The sequence below is a fragment of the Rattus norvegicus genome, chromosome 20, assembly GCF_021556685.1.
Source record: "Rattus norvegicus strain SHRSP/BbbUtx chromosome 20, alternate assembly SHRSP_T2T, whole genome shotgun sequence".
Classification (NCBI taxonomy): Eukaryota; Metazoa; Chordata; class Mammalia; order Rodentia; family Muridae; genus Rattus; species Rattus norvegicus.
In genome coordinates, this window is record NC_141553.1 from 19,071,052 (window position 1) to 19,089,102 (window position 18,051).

At 46.2% G+C, this 18,051-nt stretch overlaps 2 long non-coding RNA genes across 3 annotated transcripts in view; one reads left to right on the plus strand and one right to left on the minus strand.

Moving 5' to 3' along the window:
• Positions 1–9,967, minus strand: part of LOC120098867 (uncharacterized) — a 48,546-nt gene extending 38,579 nt beyond the window's left edge. The window contains exon 1 of one of the 2 annotated variants that reach the window (XR_015645755.1): positions 9,907–9,967. This is a non-coding gene — a long non-coding RNA (uncharacterized LOC120098867). Of the gene's footprint in view, positions 1–6,212; positions 6,769–9,906 lie in introns of those variants that run through there. The other variant, XR_015645757.1, reaches the window with a different exon arrangement.
• Positions 9,968–10,044: 77 nt separating this feature from the next.
• Positions 10,045–11,895, plus strand: LOC102549211 (uncharacterized). The gene is made up of 2 exons (XR_015645758.1): positions 10,045–10,138; positions 11,657–11,895. It is a non-coding gene; the product is annotated as an uncharacterized LOC102549211 (long non-coding RNA).
• Positions 11,896–18,051: the final 6,156 nt, after the last annotated feature.

Below are 18,051 nucleotides of genomic sequence, written 5' to 3' on the forward strand. Positions count from 1 at the left end.
CCTTAAGCCAAAATTAATTTTTTTCTTCTTCAAGTTGCTTTTGGTCACAGCCGACAGAAAAAGAAACTGATACAGTTAATGTGAGGAAGGCTATCTCTCTCCTGCAGTGGGGATGGCTGGTAGCTTTTATCCCCACCATTTCTTTAAAGCCAGACCCCACAGACCTAATTCCACCCCTCAGTGTCTGAAGAATGCACACACTGAGCCCAATGTGTGCCCCTCACCATCAGTGACTTTCCTTCAGCCATGATACCATCCTCTAGTCTTCTGCAATGTCCTAGTGAGATTTCTGTTGCCTCAATAAAACACTAACCAAAACCAAGTTGGGGGCGGGGGGGGGGGGGATAAAGAGTTTATTTGGTTTGTATATCCTGACCCCAGTTCATCACTGATGGAAGTCAAGGTGGCAGTGTGAACGGGACAGGGACCTGGCAGCAGGAACCAAAGCTGAGACCATGGAGGAACCCTGCAGTCTTAGGGTTTTACTGCTGTGAACAGACACCATAACCAAGGCAACTCTTATAAGGACAACATTTATTTGGGGCTGGCTTACAGGTTCAGAGGTTCAGTCCATTATCATCAAGGCAGGAACATGGCAGCATCCAGGCAGACATGGTGCAGGAGGAGCTGAGAGTTCTACATCTTCATCTGAGGGCTGCTAGCAGAGTACTGAATTCTGGGCAGCTAGGAGGAGGGTTTAAAGCCCACACCCACAGTGACACGCCCACTCCAACAGGGCCACACCTCCAATAATGCCACTCCCTATGAGTCTATGGGAGGCCATTTTTATTCAAATCACCACACAAGGCAGTGGGTGATGACTTCTCCACAGCTATATACCCAGAGTCCTTCCTCAGCTAACCCTCCACCTCTTACATACTCTAACGCCATCTGAGACCAGGGGAAGCTGGGCAGAGTTACACATAGCTGGGGACAGAGGTGCAGGGAAAGGAGAAAAGGGGCCATTCTATCTCAAGTGAAAATCTAACGATACCCACCAGTCCCTCCCTCTATGAAAGAACATCAACAAGCACCATCATTTGAGGGTCTCATGAGTCACCACAGCTGCTCTGAATAAGATGTCAATATCCCAGACAACAGCATTCCACGATGCCTGGGACTCAGCCAATGTCCCTGGAGGTACAAGCCTGTATCCACACAAAACCTTGTACATGAATGGTTCCTGGCATCCATAAAGGATGTGTAAAATGTGTCACACCTGTACCGTGGGATAGTATACAGCTCTCAAAACAACCATGGCATGAAGAAATCCCAGAACCCCTCTGTGCTACGTGGATAGAACTTAGTCGCAAAGGGCCACATTGCATGGTCCCATTTATGCAAAGGGCTCAGAATAGGGAGATCCACAAAGACAGAACTCAGGCTAGCGATTGCCTGGGGCAGGGTCTAGTGAGGAGGTGAGGGGATGCTGATCGATGTGTTGATCATGTTGACGAGCAACTCCATAAGAGTACTGAGAACCAATCGTGTGTCCACATAAACAAAGAACTTGAGGTCCTCAATTAATCCTTGATGAAACCGGGTTAGTAGTCTTAGATTAAGAATCACTCAATGCACAAAATAGCAGTCTCTGTCTGAGGCTCTGTCTGTGGAGGTCGGGCCGTTGGGGCCACCACGAAATGATCTGCATAAAGCCTGGCAAGTATGTTGAGGACCCAAAGTCCCTCCCAATGCATCCTAATTGTGTTAGCAAGAGAGCAATCCATCAAGAGCTTTTAACCTTTTCAAAACACATTGGAAATCGGTATCCCGTGGCAACGACAGATCCTCTTTGTGAAATGTCAGGGGCCTCAGGCAAAGACTCCATTGTGTAAACGAACCTCATTTTCGGTGGGGATATGGTAACCGACGTTGGTCAATGGATCATACCAACGAGCTGGAGAAGGTTCTAGTTTCCGGTCAACAGCCAACATCCATGGCTTATGTGGAAGCAGACCTGAGTTTCTTTCCCGCTGAGTTATGGATAACAGTATGAGCTTTTGACTTGTTCTGGTGCGAGCCTTAACGTTAGACAGTGAAAAACAGCACGTCGTACGTTGTATAATATTGCTCAGGCAGCAATCTCTCTCACAAGAATGCAAACAAGAGTGGAGCTGTAGGATTTGCCAGTGCTCTTTTCCCTGCATTAGCTAGATTATTATTATGTTGTATGTCAGACTGATTCACGAGGGTGTCCTGACCGCATACTGTCTGTCCTTCCCAGGTGATGGGGGAGGAAGGAACTGTGGCTGCTGGCCTCAGAGAAACTCAGTTCAGTGCTGGGGCTCTGGGACACACCCTACTGAGGAACGCCCAGTGAGGTCACCTCACACCGCCCCACTGCAGCAAGCCTTTGGAAGGTTTACTTCTTAGACTTGTTGATATGAGCTCCATGCCATAACCATGGGAATTAGTTACTTCTCTTGTTGCTAAATACCTAAGAAACACCTTAAGAGAGGAAGGGTTTATTTCAGCTCGCCGTTTGAGGGATACGGCCATCACAGAGGGAAGATAACATCAGGGGCACGAAGCAGCTGGTCACGTGGTGTTCACCGTTAGGAAGTAGAAAATAGACAGGATGTGGGGCGGAGCTACGAAACCTGAAGTCCTGTTCCTAGTGGTCCACTGCCTCCATCAAGTCTCCAATTCTTTTTTTTTTTTTTCCCCTAGAGCTGAGGACCGAGCCCAGGGCCTTGCGCTTGCTAGGCAAGCGCTCTACCACTGAGCTAAATCCCCAACCCCCAAGTCTCCAATTCTTAAAGGCTCCACAACCTCCCCAAACCGGTGCTACCTGCTGGCGACTGGGTGTCCACATTCACGATCCTGTGGGGGACATTTCAAACTCCACCTACAGCACCTTGCTTTACTCTGAGAGAGACTTCCTCTGAGCTCATTACCTACTTCCTTTAATCGAGGTTTCCCCGCGCTCTTTAAAAATCACAAAAAAAAAAAAAAAAAAATCATGTTTTTCCAAACCCACAGCCTCTGGGGACATCGGAAGAGGCTTCAAACTGCCTTCAAGCCTTCAAGTTTCAAGAGAGCCTTCACCTCTCTGCTTGTGCCGTACATGTAGGATTATTTAATCGTTTTCAGTTCTTAGTTCTTGGAATACCCACGCTGCATTTTTTTTTTTTTTGAGTAAATAATGGTGGAGATGCTGGTAGAGAGACCTGGGAAGAGGCACACGCACAAAGGTTGGGTGTGTAATTGATCCACAGTGAGTGTTCACCCTGCTATACGTTAACAGGCACGGATGCCATCCTCTCTGCGACTTGAAATTAAGAGTTTAATCCAGGTACTGAGGCTTCTGAGACCTGATCGAATGTGTATCTCTCTGGTACACAAATTACTGTCAGGTAAGAAACTGGCTGCCGTTCCTCACCGAAGACTTTTTTCAAAAAAAAAAAAATCAGAATTCATAGAAAACACCATCTATCTTTTTGCATCTGAGAGTCACTTACTAAAATGCAGAAAGAAAGAATTTGAATCAAGCAGCCCAGAGATTCCTGGCCAAGAAATTACATTGGCCAAGCCTTGAATTCTTTGATCACTTTTCAAAAACGTTCCCCTGCACTTGGGTCCTGGCAAATTTGATGGAACCAGTATGGCCTTACAGGGCAGGCTGTTCTCCGACTTCATCGGTCTCTTGTTCTGGGGTGGGGGGCCCCAATTTAGAAAGAAGTTGTGGGAAGCTTTATTACAATGAATTGATGAGTTGGGGTTTTGGGGGGAGGGAGTTACTATTTTTTTTTTGCTTTGTTTTGTTTGAAAGGTTCCGCATTTTATTACTAGACAGACCATACTCCCCATTTAGACATGAGCAAGACTCCAGGTTAAAAATGTTGAACTCCATCAGGTAGGATTGATGCAGGACTATGATCTAGTATGAACCCTCAGTCTTGCCACTGTGTGGATCCTTAGAGACCCGGATTCGTTCTCCTCCAGTGTCTTCTCTTAGAGTTGCACCTGACCTTGCGATCAGTTTTCACTTAAATCCCCTGAGGGATAAGACAATTTTGCTTTTGTTTCTTGGCCAGAAATTGCCCCATCCTGAAAGTTTTATGAGAGGACATGGCAAGATCCCAAATCAGGTATAGAAGACACAATGGCAGGGGAAAGGAGAAGAGAAAGTCCATGAGAGAAGAACATGACTAGGAGATACCACTTGGACTAGAGAGATGGCCCAGCACTTAAGAGCACTGTCTTCCAAAGGTCCTGAGTTCAATTCCCACCAACCACATGGCAGCTCACAACCATCCGTAGGGGGATCCAATATGTTCTTCTGGTGTGACTGAAGACAGCCACAGTGTATGCATATAAATAAAATAAATCTTTTTTTAAAAAAGAGAAAGAGGGCTGGAGTGTGAGTTCAATTCCCAGCAACCACATGGTGGCTCGCAACCATCTGTAAAGAGATCCAATGCCCTCTTCTGGTGGGTCTGAAGACAGCTACAGTGTACTAATATATAATAAATGAATACATCTTTTTTAAAAAAAAAAAGAAAGAGAAGAAGACATCACTTACATGGGATGGTTTTTGGCTTTGGGGGCAGGGAGTGGCTTGCACAAAATACAATAGAAGACCATGGAGGTGGCAGCCTCGGATGCATAGTCAAAGTGAATCCTTACAGTCACCCTCATACTCCGCAAGATGAGGCACCAAAGGTGCTGTCGCCACTAGTCAACTCCGGTGAACAGAGACGGGGGATTAAGTCTTTACAATGCCTTGTTCAGACAGCCTCCATTCTGAGAAGCATGTGGGACTTAGAATCATACCCTCTGGAGGACCATTTAAACAACACCCTAAGTTCTGTGGTACTTCATAAAGGGGGGTGGTGCCAGGATGTCCTGACACCACAATAGACTGGTGATACATGACTTGTGCACAGGAAGCACACAAAGACCAACGTTGCAGTAAAAATAAAAATCAGTCGGAACAGTTCCTGCACATACCCTGACGGTCTCGCTCCCTTGCTAGTTCTGGCTCCAGCTGGCCATTGGAACTAGTGCTAATTTACCTCAAGTTAATATCTCCCTGGGTGGCTCTCTGCTAGCCTCAAACTCTCTGGTTCCAGCTACCCGGTAAAATCAGGGCTCTAGAAGTCCAGCAGCAGCTGGCCTAGCATGGCTCCCTGCCACGGACTCTGCCCACACTCTCAGCCACCACCCCCTGATAGTTAAAGTATAAACTCCCAACTACCCAGTAAAATCAAGACCAACAAACTGTATCCCAACAAGCAGATTTATATGTTAAATTCTCAATCCACAGTACATCCACACAATGAACTTACAACCAATTGATAAGGATATAAACCGCCCACCTCGATAAGACAAATTTGCCCACAGAAATCCATCCCTGCTACCTTGGCCATTCAAGACCACCTGGATCTGGGTCATCCTTCCCATCTCCATCTTGATTCTCCTCCTCCTCTCTTGCTTTTTACAAAAGCTTTGTCCCCGCCTTACTTTTGTACTGTCCAATCATGGCCTTGGCCTAACTTGTTTGCCTTCACCTACATAATGACATCAACCTACAGACCAGAAACTAGGGGAAAGCCCTGAACCAAAATCAAAAGTACCTATTCCCTAGCAGTTAGATTCTAAATGCTTGGAGTCTGAGCCGGTGGCTGGGGATTCCTTTGACAAGCAATTAGAGCCTAGAGACCAATGGCTGGTGTCTGGGAAGACATGGGATATCATGAGATTTGATACCCCAAGATACTGAACTCTTGACCTCTGCAAACAAAACCTCACCTGAGTGGCCCAGGGTAGAAGGGCCAGGTAACTTTTCTTGGGTGCCACAAAGGACCCCATTCCCTCTCAGGGATACTATTCTTTTCCTCGTGCCTCAGGTAGCCCACCAGAGATGAATGTTCAGATGAAGTTTATAGCCATTTGAAAGTCTTTATTCCAGCCAGCTGGGACCACACCCAAGTGTTGTGGGGAGGGGAGAGGGGGAGGGGAGTAGGAGAAGGGGGTGGCAGGAGGGGATGGGAGAAAGGACATGGGTGTGGCCTGCATGTCCGGAACATGGGGATTTTTTTTCCTTTTTTTTTTAATTTTATTTTTCTTGGATATTTTATGTATTTACATTTCAAATGTTATCCCCTAGCCCCCATCTCCCATACCCCCTCCCCACCTCCCCTGCTTCTATGAGGGTGCTCCCACTCCCACCCACTTACTCCTACCTCAACACCCTGACATTCTCCTACCTTGGGGAAATGAGCCTTCACAGGACCAAGGGCTTCTCCTCCTATTGATGCTGGACAAGGCCATCCTCTGCTACTTATGTGGCTAGAGCCACGGGTCTCTCCATGTGTATTCATTGGTTGGTGGTTTAGTCCCTGGGAGCTCTGGTGGGGTCTGGTTGGTTGATATTGTTGTTCTTCCTTTTGTAAACCCCTTCAGCTCTTTCAGTCCTTTCTCTAACTCCTCCATTGGGGTCCCCTTATTCAGTCCAATGGTTAGCTGCAAGCATCCTCATCTGTGGTAGTAGGGCTCTGGCAGAGCCTCTCAGGAGACACCTATATCTGGCTCCTGTCAGCAAGCACTTCTTGGCATCAGCAATAGTAGCTGGGTTTGGTGGCTGCGTATGGGATGGATCCCCAGGTGGGGTAATAGAGGGCTAATATCTAATATATACAAAGAACTCAAGAAGTTAGACTCCAAAGAATCCAAAGAATAACCCTATTAAAAATGGGGTGCAGAGCTAAACAAAGAACATGGGGATTTTGGGGGCAGAGACCTTGTCAAGACATCTCTCTCTACAGCTTCAGCTGGTGGTGGGGCTTCACAAAGGAAGCACTTTGAAGCAAACCATTTTAACGGAAGCTAAGATAAGGGGTCAGCCAGCTGGAGGGGATTTTGGGCAAACAGGAAGCTAAGATAAACAGTTAGATGGAGGAGACCCTGCACACACAAGCAGTTTGAACAAAGGCTACGTTAAATTAGCATCCTGACCGTCGGCTCCTAGAACAGAGCTGGGTAGTTTCCAATGGGATTCCCCATGAAGGGGATCAAATTCTACTTGAGCTAGAAACAGCCTCAGCAAGAATAAAAAATGGAGCCTCTGCCCTGACCTGCCCTGTCAGATCTTTCTCTAAGATTTTGCCCAGTCTGCCCCACAGAAGAAATTCTTTTTTAAAACCTGTATAATTTTGGTTTGATAAAACCTTTCACCGGATGCCTCAGACTCGGCTTTCCCACCACAACAGGGCCAAAGCAGAAATAATCTGGTATAGTCTCCGGGCGGTTACATTGTGTCTTCTTCCCAGTGGGGCAATGAACTCTTTCAGCCCGAACAAAGCCCACAGACAGGGTGGTCCCTGATCAACAGTGTCAGCTGCCTGGGACAAGCATGGACTGACAATATTGAATGGAAAATTTTCAGAAATAAGCAATTCATCCCTTTTAAATTGTGCATTGTTTGAGTAGCTTAAGGGTATCTCACACTATCTTGATCCATCTCACTGTGACCCACAACCTCATCACCATAAATTATCCTTTCGTTCAGGTCACACTTGTTCAAGGTCAAATCTAGAGCACAGTCACTCTGTCATCCTCTGAATCAGGGGTTCTCAACCTTCCTAATGCTGCCACCCTTTAATACAGTTCCTCATGTTGTGGTGACCCCTCCAACCTTAAAATTATTTTCATTGCTACTGTTATGAATCACAATGAAACACAATATCTGTGTTTTCTGATTGTCTTAGGATGACACCTGTGAAAGAGTCCTTTGACCCCCCCTAAAGGGGTTGCAATCCACTGGTGAACCACTGCTGTGGATGATATTATCAAGTGCTGGAGCTCCAATGTGCTTGTGAAGATCTAATGCTAAGAAGGATATTACATAATCCTTGGTAGTGATTTCCCCCTAATTGAAGCATTCCTTCCTGGAGGGAGACTCTTCAAGGCTCAGAAACTGAGCACAACACACAAGTCTCAGGAAACTCCTGAAACAGGAGATTCACAAGGCTCCTCCCACAAGGTGATACAAATAGAAGTGCTGGGGGTGCAGTCCTGTTCTGGCACTATGTGGCTTTTGTGAGTCCTCATCTGAGCTGGGGTAGATTTTTCAGTGATGCAGCTGACAGTCTGCCACCTATATCCCTATAACTAAATCCAGTCAACAGCCTCACTATGCTGGATTCGGGTGCAATCATTTTGTTGGTCTGTTGATGGTACCCTGTCTGGGCGAACAGTGTTTGCTCACATGTCCCTGGGTGTTATTCACAGGACCAGATCATTTTCCTAACACAGGCTTTACAATTCTCATCGTCTCACTGAAAAAGGTGAGTGTGGTATTACATTGATAGAGAGACCACTTCCATGTAACTTTTATGACTATATTTATTATTATTATTATTATTATTATTATTGTCTTATTCTATTGCTAATTATTAATCTCCAGTATGCTCACTTTCTGAATTAAACTATCCTAGGTGCATATATAGAAAAGAAAAGTATCGGGGTTTGGGATTTATCTCAGTGGTAGAGCGCTTGCCTAGCAAGCGCAAGGTCCTGAGTTCAGTCCCCAGCTCCGAAAAAAAGAAAAAAAAAAAAAAGAAAAGAAAAATATCACATGTGTAGGAGTCAGACTATCCATACTTTCACACAATCATCAGGCTGCTCAGAACACGTGTCCTCAAATGAAGGCGACCCATGTGACCTGTCCTACTGTGTCATGCCCCAGAGCCCAGCACGGTGTCGGGCGCATTCGCGCGCTTGTCTTGAGCATCATCGCTAACCTCCTGCAGTTCTAGAACCACAGCTGCAAAGCTTGCAGGGCGGAATATGAATTTATTCCCTAAACTCCGAAGTCTCACAGCCATCCGCTCTCCCGCTCTCTCTTGGTGTGCTCCTGCCTCTGACTGGGGTGATAAAAATGGCGGCCACTAGAACACATTACCATCTGGCATATAACCAGGCACCGAACCGTGTGGTACCAATGGCGGGAATTTAGAGCTCATGAACGCAAACACGTAGGTATTATACCCAGCTTGTGAGCAGATTCTCCAGTCTCGTAAATACTTACTGAGCCAGGCTTGGCAACAGGCAGACCAGTTCCTCCCCTGACCTGACTCTGTGCCCAGCTCACAGGAAAGCTTCCTCCACACTGCAGGAAAAATCTGGGTCTTTTTTTTTTTTTTTTTTTTTTCGGGTTGGCCTGATTTTCCTTAGATCCGTGGTGCCTGCTGTACAGCCTGGTGCGTGTTCTCATAGGCCTGGCTCCTTTTCCCCCATCATGGCACCTCTGAAGTTTCCTGGCACCTTATGTGGGTTAATACCCTATTCGTTTGGGTTGCTTCATGGTACTCTCTGTGGAAACACTGCACAGCCGATTTCTCCATTCCCCTGGGCACTCGGCAGAAAGGCCGCTCCCTCTTCTTTTTTCTTTTTTTTTTTTTTTCTTTTTTTCGGAGCTGGGGACCGAACCCAGGTCCTTGCGCTTGCTAGGCAAGCGCTCTACCGCTGAGCTAAATCTCTAACACCCCCCACCCCCACCCCCACCCTCCCCCATCCCCGCTCCCTCTTTACCTGTCCATCTGCCTGCGTCTGCTCTTCCTACCACAGTGAGGATGTCAGCCAATGGAGTCAGACTGCCCGGGGTGACACTGAGAAATTCGTCAGGGATGTCTGATTATAACTTACTCCTCTGGGGATAACAGCACTAACACACAGTGTCTGGGACCTAGAGCATCACCGGGGATTGATGGTAGATTTATCTGAAGTATTCCATCCGCTTCCTGGAGGTATGATGATCAAGGATCAGATGTATGCAGGCTTGAGTCAAGAAGAACGTATTTCCTCACTGTTTCGAGCCCGCAGCCTGAAATCAGAGCACCTGACACAGCTACACAACCAGTGGACCCCAGGGCTCTGGGGTTTGGGGTACCGTATTCCTACCTCTGCCGCCTCCTTCGCATGATCTTCTCAGGCCTCCTGCTTGTGGGATGACGTCACAGGTGAGGCAGGTACAAGATAGAAGGAGGCCTGTCATTGGACGAGAAGGAAGGATGGGCGGGAGAAAGGTTTAAAGGAAGAGGAGGAGACTGGAACGGGAAGGAGGAAGAGACGGGAGGCGGAGAGAGAGAAGCCGTGGCTGGTGATGTTAAGATTCCGCTCTGTGTGTTTACAGGTTGTTATTGTTCTTTTTTTTTTTTTAAGATTTATTTATTCATTTATTATATATAAGTACACTGTAGCTGTCTTCAGACACACCAGAATAGGGCATCAGATCTCGTTACAGATGGTTGTGAGCCACCATGTGGTTGCTGGGAATTGAACTCATGACCTTTGGAAGAGCAGCCGGGTGCTCTTAACCGCTGAGCCATCTCTCCAGCCCCATTATTAATGTTCTTAAGGGATGGATGGTACTGGGCTTTGTATGTTCAGGTACGAAATTATATCTTATCGATTGGATCTGAGGTTATTGTGTTTTCTTTCTTGTGTAGATTTAAGTGTAATGGAGTGTGGGGCAGCTAGTCTGGACCGACAAGGAATTGGAATGTGTGCTTCTGGCAAGATATCCAGTAGATATCATGGGACACTGCAGTGTAAGCCTAGTGGGAGATAAAAGACAGTGATTTTTTTTTAATTTTTTATATTTTTACAACAACACCTGCTCCTATGTCTCTTCTTTTTTCATGGGAAAGGACAACAGTCACCTAGAATTAAGAAAGATCAGCTCCTATGCCATCTCCGAGTCAACTGTAGCTAACATGGCCTTTTTTATTTTGTATTATATTTGTATTCTGACTTTCCAAGAAAGATGTGAACTTGAGGGAGCACCCTCCAGCCTGGCATAATTATCACCATGACGAAAATTGTAAAACCATTCACTTTGATAGTTGTTTGATTCTTTTCCAGCATAGGTTAATTTTATTTATTCTATAGCTTGGTATATGTGGAATTATACACTCTTCATTGTCTAGGGCTCTGTTACACAGTCTTATAAGCTATTACTCTGTGCCCCATCATATCCTCAGTGGTCAAGAAATGTTTGAAGAAGCAGAAATTGACAAGGTCATGGCTTTCACTTGAGTTTTGAGGTAGACATAAGGAAATGATCCCAGAACAGGGCAGAGCACTGAGTTCTGGCCACACTTTGGGTTTCACTGTGTTGGAAGCTTTAGAATCGATAAGTGTTTCCATAGTAAAGTTAGGGTTCTTATGCAGTTAATCAATTATGTACCGCTTCAACAAGAAGACCTGATAAAAAATGAAGGAGGAAGATTAGCAATGGTTTTCAGAATTTTACTCTACCTACAGGAGAATAAAACAGGGCCATAGACCAGGTGGCACCACAGAGACCAAGGTAGACAGACCTTTATGACTTTGAGGCTAGCCTGTTCTACATGGCAAGGTCCAGGCCAGCCAGGGTTACATACTGAGACCCTGTCTCAGAAAACCACCTGCAAAACAACAAAAAAACAGGGTTGTTAGACCTGGAACATTCCCCTAAGTAGACAGAGGCTGACTGTTGAATTACATCAACCCATTCCAGACCCCGTCAGTTCTCAGTGCTGCACCTAAGAAGGGATATACCAGGTTTAAAGTCCTTGTTTGCAGGACAGCTGTGTTACTGTCAGCATGTATAATCTGACTTCCTTTGTGCTTTTACTGTTTCTGTCTCTTGGGTCTCGGATCCTTGTAGGGACCCAAGAACGTCAAGACCAGAAACACGATGAGATGTTAGACCCAGCTTCACTCATCCCACCTACCATGTCCACGGTAGGACACACAAGCCTGCCTGCTGTCTTCTGATGTCTTCGACCTGTTTAACATTGATGCTTAATGTTCTAAGCTCTCCACCTGGTGGTGCCATTTCGTAAAGATGCTGATGTGTTAAGACTTTAGCAGTTTAATAAAGGATTGTTTTTCTTGTTCGCCATCTTTTACATGATTCTGAAAGTTCCTAGGTTTTGTCCAAAGACGCCTTCACTCTACCTGCAAACAAAATACAAACACTAAAGGCCATTTATTTTTCCCATCTCAGTGTAGTTCTAAAGTAGCTTCTCGTCGCCCTGCAGAACAGGATTACGCGTAAGGCTGTCTCCCTAAAGGAATCGGTTCTCACATGATATATTTTGATACGCCTCAAATGGCACAATAGCTGGGCTACTTCCTAACCTCCGTGTGGTTAATCCACCACGTGCCAATAATCCCAAGTTATTACTTACTGAATTCTGTATTCTACCTTGGCTGCCCTGGACCCAGTTGGACAGCTCCCTGGGCCGTGCTCTCCCGGCTCCTGCACATGGCGGCCATGCCTCTCTGTCCTGCACTTTTCTCAGGCGTCTCCTCTCTCTTCCACACTTTCCGAATGGTGGACCTGCCTTCTCCCTTTCGCCTCTCTACTGGTCCCAAGCCAGAGAGATTCCAAACCCCACCTCTGTCTGTCCTTCCCAGCATTTGGCTGTTGGCATTTTTTTTTTCCGGAGCTGGGGACCGAACTCAGGGCCTTGCGCATGCTAGGCAAGCGCTCTAACCACTGAGCTAACTCCCCAACCCCTAGCTGTTGGCATTTTTATTTACCAATCAGAAGCCACTGGGGGCGGAGTCCCTGAGTGTCTTCCATGTTGACACTCCTGTAGGAAGTTTTGCGGACCCAAATTAACATTAGAATACAAGCAGCATTAGACCAAACCCACTACCAGATTTGGACAAAAGCTGCAAATTCTTGACTGAAACTAATGTGTTTTTTTTTTAATTCTGTAAGCCAATTACTATATAAATATATAAATACATAAATATGTAACTGCAAATGCAGAGAGTCCCTTTAAAGCACAGGTGATAGAACTGAGTGTCACCACTGTTTTACTGCAATTTCGACATGATCAGCGCTGCTCTGATGGGTTAGAACTCTTAAATCTATACTAAGTCATGGCATAACCTCTCATATCTCTTCCCAACTGCAGGCTACCACTGTGCCCCCACTGAAGACAAAGTTGGGAGATTTGATTTTAATAGTTACTTTTCTTTTTTCTTTTTTATTGGATTTTTTAAATTTACATTTCAAATGTTATTCTCTTTTCTGGTTTCCCCATCCATAAATCCCCTAACCCATCCCTCCACCCCCTTCTTCTATGAGGGTGTTCCCCCACCTATCTACCCACCCCTTCCTGCCTCCCCACCCTGACATTCCCCTATATAGGGGGGTCTAGCCTTGGCAGGACCAAGGGCTTCTTCTCCCATTGGTGCCCAACAAGGTCATCCTCTGCTACATGTGCAGCTGGAGCCACTGGTCTACCCATGTGTAGTCTTTGGGGCAGTGGTTTAGTCCCTGGGAGCTCTGGTTGGTTGGTATTGTTGTTCTTATTGGATTGCAAGCCCCTTCAGCTCCTTCAAGCCTTTCTCTAACTCCTCCAATGGCTGGGATAAAACACCATGACCAACGCAACTTATAGAGGAAAAGTGTTTTTTTGGGGGAGGAGGGCTTGCTTCCTGAAGCATAGGAGTCCTTCATCACAGTGGAGAAGTGCCAGGCATGGTGGCAAGAGCAGGTACTGACAGCTCGCCTCCTGAACCGCAAGCACAAGGCAGAGAGAGGGAGCTCAAAATGGCTTGAGCCCATAAGCCATCAAAGCCCGCCTCCAGCGACCTACTTCCTCCAACAAGGACACGCCTCTGAAACGTCCAAAACAGCGCCATCGGTTGGAAGCCGAATGTTCAAATGTCCGAGACTGTGGGGGACATTTCTCATTGGAGCCATCACAGTGACAGAGCACCCCATCTTGTAGTACAGGTTCATGCGCACTTCAGCTCGAGGCATCCATTGAATCATGGAAAAGGTTCAAGCGGGAACACCCTCAAGAACCAATTATTCTCCTTTCCACAGACTCGACCAACTACAGACCCATTATATCTTCTTGATCTGATTTTGCTAGGGCGTGTGTGTCTAAGAATGTATTCATTTCCTCTAGACTTCCCCGTTTAGAGAGCGTAAGCTGTCAAACTGCTGGCCAGTGAGTTCTTGCATTTCCACTGGAACCGTGGTAAGCTCAGGGTTAATGATGGAGAAACCTCAAGCCAATAATTAATAAAATTAATAAAACCAGGATGAGAGAGAGCAGGGGTCGACATCTCTCTGATTTCTTTCCGTTGGCATCCATAGCTATACACTTCCCTCTAAAATGGCGGAAGGATTCTCAGCCTCCCTGATGCCATGGCGGCCCTTAATACAGGTCCTCATGTTGTGGCGACCTGCAACCGTGAAACTAGTTTCGTTGCTGCGTCATAACTGTCATTTGGCTACTGTTACGAGTCGTAACGTACATATCTGATGTGCAGGGTATCTGATTCGTGACCCCCTGAGTGGGGTCGAGACCCACAGGTTGAGAACTGCTACTCTAAGACCAGCCTTACCCAAATCCTAACAGGTCTTGTCCCTTACACATTCCTTTTCATTTGATTCTAGAAACCTTTAAGGTCCTCCATGGTTTCTTCAGTGACCCACGGGCCACTCAGGAGCACATTGTTCCGTTCTGCCCATCTGTGTAGCTTCTGTAGCGCCCCTTGCTCTTGGCTTCCAGTCTTATGACCTGATAGATTACGGGATGAGGATTGAGGTGGGGGAGGGGGGTGAGAAAGAGCGAAACGAAGAGGAAGAGAGACGCAAGGTTGAAACCGGGAGGAAACAAAAGAATTCCAAATAGAGAGAGGCTCAAAACACAAGATTAGATAAATGTAAGAAGACTAGCAAATAAAAACCCAGAATGTTGCAAAGGGAAAAGCCAGGGCTGGAGAGTGATGCCTCTGTGGTTAAAGGTCCGAGCATTGATCTTGCACGGGTTCCGAGGACTGAACCCCTATTATAATTGTTCTTCCCTTCTAGGTAAACCTCTCTGGAAACTCCCTCATGGGCTTGCCCAGAGGCTTGTTCCCAGGGTGATTTGAATTCCGTCAAGTTGACACTCGAGATTAAACGTCAAAATATACTGACACGTTACAAACATGGGAGGTAGGGAGACAGACAGAGAGACACACAGATTTAGCTTTCCTTCCAAATCCCCCTTGGAAATGACACATCTTTTAGATTCCCTTTTTTTTTGGGGGGGGGGCACCTGGCTGCATTCCCAATGAGGAGGAAACACGTCAACAATAACACTCTCATGATCACTTACGCACATGCTTAATTGACTGAAAAGAGAGCATTAGGCACACGGGACCAGGGTACACGCATCACTTTAAGCTATTAATCTAAGTCGTTTTGCCTTGCACCCATCCCTGCCACGGAAAGGTTAATAGAGTTTATGAAATTCCAAATGCAATTAAGTCTCAGGAGGAATCTCAGCTGGAGGCCATGTGGTTTCCATGGCAACCCAAAGGCTCTGGAATAGTGCAGGGAGGGGTTGATTTGAAGGCTAGGTGAGCCCATAAATACATCTCCTGTCTACCTTCTCTTCTGAGCGACAGTAAGCAATGCCAGCTGCATTTTAAACCATTCTGCAAAGGAGAGAATAAATCAGATTGTTTTCCTAGACTTAAATACATTTCCCCGGGATGTTTAAAGGTAATTCTCTGACATAGGCAATATCGCAGTGTGTCAGCGGAGAGCCTCAAGTCCTCTCTGGGGAGACTGAAAGAACAGTTTTGAGACTGACGGGTGGACACCGTGGATAACCTTCTCAATGTAGGCTAAAGAGGGTTTTCTCATGCGCCAAGAAGCTGCAATTGGGACAATAAGGGAAAGTGCAGCCGTAGTCAGAGCTGGGTTTTCTGTTGCTAACTGTACAACAGAAGTGAATTCCAGGAGACATTAGCAATCACCAAAACCTCGACTGCATCACCAATATCTAAACCACAGCTGAAACGGAGGAGGTGAAGGAAGCCACGGCTTGCTCTGCACCGAGACCCTTTCTTTCTTTATTCCAGAATTCAGGAACATTCTTAACTGGTTTCCCTACTAGATTTCCTGATCGCCGGGTGACTGCTGACTTGCTGACTCCAAATTTAAAGCCGGATCTATCCTATCTTGGCCAATGTGCCAAGTTCTTAATTTGCCTCACGTTTGCCAAGCGGCTTCTGGTCAGCTGGGACTCCCAGCTTATGTGAAGTCTACAATGGCCCATCTGTTCTGAGCTGTCAGCCCAGGGGCTCTGAGTTCACTAACAGCAGCCCGCACCTGCATGCACCACATAGTTCTGTGTACCCGAGAGCCTGAGGGAAAGAAGGAGCTAAAGAAATTGACCAGACTCGTAGCATCATACTTATAACAAAAAGCTAGGGGCTGTGAGATGGCTCTGAGGTCAAGGCTCTCCCTGTTCTTCTAAGAAGAACTGAGTTTGGTGCCCAGATCCAACATACAGCCCTTTATAAATAACGGCTTGTAATTCCAGCAAGAGGACATCAATCAAATTCCCTCTGCTGGCCTCTGCAGGTACCTAAGCACACGTGGGTCAATGTAAGAACAAATGCTTTTTCTTCCAGGGAACACATATACACCCCCCACCACCACCACTACCACCACCACCACCAACAACAACAACACCACCACCAACAACAACAACTAAACAAAAAACCCAAAAGCCAACATTTTAGAGACAAGGCATCCTGAACCATGTTCACACCACCTGCATGATCCCAGAAAGGATCAACAGTTCTACTTGGGAAATACTTGTTACACTGCACAGAGGGGCTCTGCAAAGCCACATTTCCCAGCCTACCCTACTCAGGGGCTACCATCCAAGGTGATCTGCACGGACCAGCTTTGGGCTGACTTGTATTTATACCCAGATAACGTTCAGTGGATGAAGTCCAGCCCCTTGTTTCCACTGGTCAGAACGATGTCTGTCACATCGGTATTTTAGCTGGAGAGATAGTGACCATAAACTTTGTCACAGTCTGATGTAAGCCTCTGGCTCAGCCTCTGCTCCTGGCTTTCTATCCTTTCTCCTTGCCGTGCACAAAGGATGGTGAATCTTTCCCATCAAGTTCCTATCCCCCTGCCTTTTCTGACACTCATACAATATCATACGGATCAACATTCTCATGTTGCTCTGTGCTCACAAGTTTCTGCGGGAACTGGGTCCCTAAAAGTTTCCTAACAACTTCAGGATATGTTCCAGATGGCTCTATATGATTCACACTGCATGATAGTTTGTATATGCTTAGCCTAGGGAGTGGCACTGTTAGGAGGCATAGCCTTGTTGGGGTAGGTATGTCAACATGGACATGGGCTTAAGACCCTTACCCTAGCTGCCTGGAAGTGAGTCTTCTGCAAGCAGCCTTCAGGTGAAGATGTAGGACTCTCAGTTCCTCCAGCCCCATGCCTGCCTGGATGCTGCCATGTTCCCACTTTGATGATACTGGACTGAACCTCTGAACCTGTAAGCCAGCCCCAATTAAGTATTGTCCTTTATAAGACTTGCCTTAGTCATGGTGTCTGTTCACAGCAGTAAAACCCTAACTAAGACAGAAGTTGGTACCAGGAGTGGGGTATTGCTGTGATAGACCTGACTATGCTTTTATCTGGAAGAATGTGGCTTGGGGACTTTGGATTTGGAAAGCAATGGAATGCTTTAAATGGGGCTTAATGGGCTACCCAAGTAAGAATATGAAAGACTTTGTTGCTGAGATTGATTTGAACTGTGTAGACTTGGCCAAAGAGAGTTCAGTGGAGAAGAATTTCAGTATGTGGCCTAAAGACTGTTTTTGTGGTATTTTAGTGAATAATATGGCTGCTTTTTGCCCTTGTCCGAAGAGTCTGCCTGAGGTTAAGGTGAAGAGATATAGATTAATTGCTTTGAAAAAGAAAGTCTCAAAACAGCCTGGTGTAAATTCTGTTCTGTGGTTATTTAAGTTCACTCTTATGAAGAGCATTTTAATAAAAAGGAGCAAGCTGAGAAAAGAAAAATACAAAATATATGGTTCAAGTATTAATGGCACACCAGGAAGTAGAATGGAACTGAATCCTATGTTTTAGGAGTTAACAGATTAAGGGAGTGGAACTCTGGGGCAAGATCTCACCCAGCTAGATTTAATCCCAGGAGACAAAGCCAAGCATATACAAAGTATCACAGTCATGGTGTCTCCTCACAGCAGCAAAAC